Source organism: Triticum dicoccoides, chromosome 5A (assembly GCF_002162155.2).
Source record: "Triticum dicoccoides isolate Atlit2015 ecotype Zavitan chromosome 5A, WEW_v2.0, whole genome shotgun sequence".
NCBI lineage: Eukaryota > Viridiplantae > Streptophyta > Magnoliopsida > Poales > Poaceae > Triticum > Triticum dicoccoides.
Window position 1 is genome coordinate 451,005,812 of NC_041388.1, and position 3,467 is coordinate 451,009,278.

Consider the following 3,467-nt stretch of genomic DNA (forward strand, 5'->3'; position numbering starts at 1 on the left):
TTTTGAGAAGAATGATGCATTCAGAGTTCGGTGAGCGTATAAAATGATGACAACAACCCAATTGTGAAAAGAAGTCTGGCTAGAAGGGAATGCTAGATCGTCTAATTTGGGATAGGAGGAAGCATCTTGGAAATCTTCGTGGAAAACACAAGTCCCCGACAAGATTAGAATGTTTTTATGAAGATTGGCCAAGCATTCTTTACCCATGAAAAAAGTGCGATGTCATCCTAAATAGAAGTTCGATGTCTAGGTGCATCTCGGCATTAGTTGATGATGAGTTGGCGGGCCAGATGATAGCAACCGCCGAGCCAAGTGTGAAACAATGGCTATTTACTATGATGGAGTCACTGTCTCATGAAGCTTTCGTGCGGTTAGCAGTGACCTTATTGGCTACATGGTGGGCGAGAAGAAAGGTCATACTCATACGAGAAGTGTTTCAGAGCCCACTACCAAGGAACATGTTTGTCCCAAACTTTACATCAGAGTTAGGAGAAGTTACCAGGAAAGCCACCCCTAGCAGCAACCTATGATCAATCGTAGGCATGGACCTGCACGCATCGCGGCGGTAGGCGGGATACGCAAAAATTCATGTTGAAGCTGAACTCGCAAGATCTGGCATTGGAGATTCGGCGACAATTGTTTGTAGGGATTCATCTGAAGACTATTTGGGTTCTTCTGCATTGGAGATTCATGGCGTTCGAGATGTGGCGATTCTTGAAGCTATTGCTTGTAGGGAAACTCTCTTATTGGCTGATGATCTTCTCCACGACATTGTGATAGCCAACGATTCGAAACAAGTTGCAAACGACATACGAAAGGGTTGCATGGCCAAATTATTGTTGAAATAAAATTTCAAGCTTTGAAATTTAATTATTATTTTCTTTCTGAGGGTCACGCATCAGATACCAAAGCCCGTTTGATTGCCAAGTTTTCTCATTCGTTAGATCGAGGGCGTTATGTCTGGTTGGGCCAACCCCATGATCCTACTTGTGTCCCAAACATTGTCAACTTTAAGTAATAAAGCTTTGGCACTTCTCTAAAAAAATACACCTAATGAGCCCACCCATCGTGAGAGGGAGGGTTGCCTCCTAGCGCACGTTTATTTATATTTCTGAAATGGAAACATATTTTTATTTAATCTTAAAAAAATGTTAATCGCTTGTTTAAAAAATATTCATGCATGTAAAAAAGGTTTGCTCAGCTTTAAATAGTATTTGATAGCATTTGATCAAAATGTTCGGGACATATAAAAATATGTCCATACAATCTAAAAATATACACGCATGATTCGAATAACATGTTTCGTACTATTCAAAAGACATTATACGAGATATTTCAAACAAAATGTTTATGGTTTTGAAAAATAGGTATGTGACCTTTAGAGAAAATGTTCATACAATGTGAAAAGATGTTCCCGTAGTATAACAAAATGTTTTGTATCATTCAAAAAATGTACATCACATTCTAAAGATATATTCACGCATTTCAAAAATGTGTTGCATTTTTAGAAAAACTTTACAATGTAAAAAATTATTGTATTAAAAAAGGTTTGTACCATTAAAAAAGTCCTAAAATTTGAAAAAATGTTCAGAGTTTCAAAGATATGTTCATGCATTTTTCAAAATATTTTTCAACACAAAAAAATGTTCAAATAGTTTGAAAATTTTATCATTAAAATAATGTTTCAACGCGTATTTGAAAAATGCTTAACACACACTTGAAAAAAGTTCAAAAATATGTCTTGGAAAAATGTATTTAAAAACCGTAAACGTGCATATTTTTTATATGTATACCATAAATACATAATGATAATTAAAATATAGATACTAAAATATATATTTAAGAAATGGTAATCATGTAGTACTTAAAAAATGTTCACATTGTTTGAAAAAATTCATCATTAAAAAAATGTTTCAACGCGTATTTGAAAAATGCTTAACACGAATTTGATTTTTTTTCAAAAACATGTCTTTAAGAAAAATTGTATTTGAAAAATCTTAAACGTGCATAAAAATGTTTATATGTATACCATAAATGTATAATGATATTAATAAATGGACATTAAAATGGTAATCATGTATTTCATAAAAATGTATTAAAAATGTTACTGATGTGTATGAACAATGTAGCCATGTGCTGAAAAAATCGAAATAAGAAAAAACAAAGAAAACCAATGGAAATACTGATAAAACTGCAAAGAAACCATAGAGAAGAAAGAAATCACGCTATAGCTGTAGTACTAGGCCAGCCCAGTAGCACCACGCGAGGCGAGCCAGAGCTACGTCTTGCAACAGGCGAGAAATAGCCCCGCCAAATCCTTGTGTCTTGAAAAAACTAATCCTTGCTGCTTTAATAAACATGCTAATACAAAAATGATAAATGTAGATGCGGACTTGTCCACCTGCAATCTTACGTTCCAGCGTCGCCCCCGCCATGATCTGTGCTCGTCATTCTTTGTCAATGGATTTTGTCCCCACCTTTTTCTCTCTCCTCCGCATCTTGAGAGTCGCACGAAGCGCGTGTCTCCCCTCTTCCTCTGTTGACATCGCCAGCAAACAGGGGGTGGGAGAGGTGGCGGGGCTTTCATTGTGGATGTTAGTGCTAGGTTTAGGAGTAGTATAGAGTTGCCCCAATGGGGAATGCCATCATGTCTACTGGACTCACGCCATGGGGTGCCGAAGATCTACTTCGGTACCTGTGAGCGGCACCGGTTGGCGGCGGATTGTTCCTTCCTCTCAGCAACCATGCTAGTCGGTGAACTAGGAGGGAAGCTTTTTCACTCTACCTTTCAATAAAGTCATCGGAGTGGTGCATCCGGCGCAACAAGCTTTGGCTCCCCTCTTTCTCTGGGGAGGGTGAATGACTTTGTTGTCCATTCAAGTTTTGTGCCCTTTGGGACTTGGAAGGTTCATTGGATGTTCATTGGTCAATCTTCTTCCAACACATCAACCTCGGCCATTCGTACATGAGATGAAACAAGATTTTTTTATGAGCCCTCTCCAACGTCCATGGTGAGTCCCTGGTTCCTTTTCGCAATGATGGCAAGGTTTCTGCTGGACTTGGTGGCAAAAGCAGCTCCAGCCAGGGCACTGGCCGTAATAGGATTACATTGTGTCTTATCTTCAGGCTATTGCTTGCAGAAAGGGAGGACATGGTTGAAATTTGTTTTTCTTTCGGTGTCCTCTTTGTTGTGGTGTGTCACTTTTCATACAAAAATGCAGCACCTCCCAGGACCTTCTTCTCCCCTCCCCGTGTTGTAAAAGACTTTGTGAATGCTTTCTTTTCCTTTCTACATATATTTTCTATTTATTTCACCACACTTCTATACACTGGCGGAGCTACGTGTAATGCTGCCGGTGCCACAGCCCCCCAGCATTTGGTAGTTTGTGAAGGAAAATTTTTTGGGGAGGGCTGAGATTGAAATAAATAGGGTATACTGCCCCTAGAAATTGGTGTTTTATCATTTT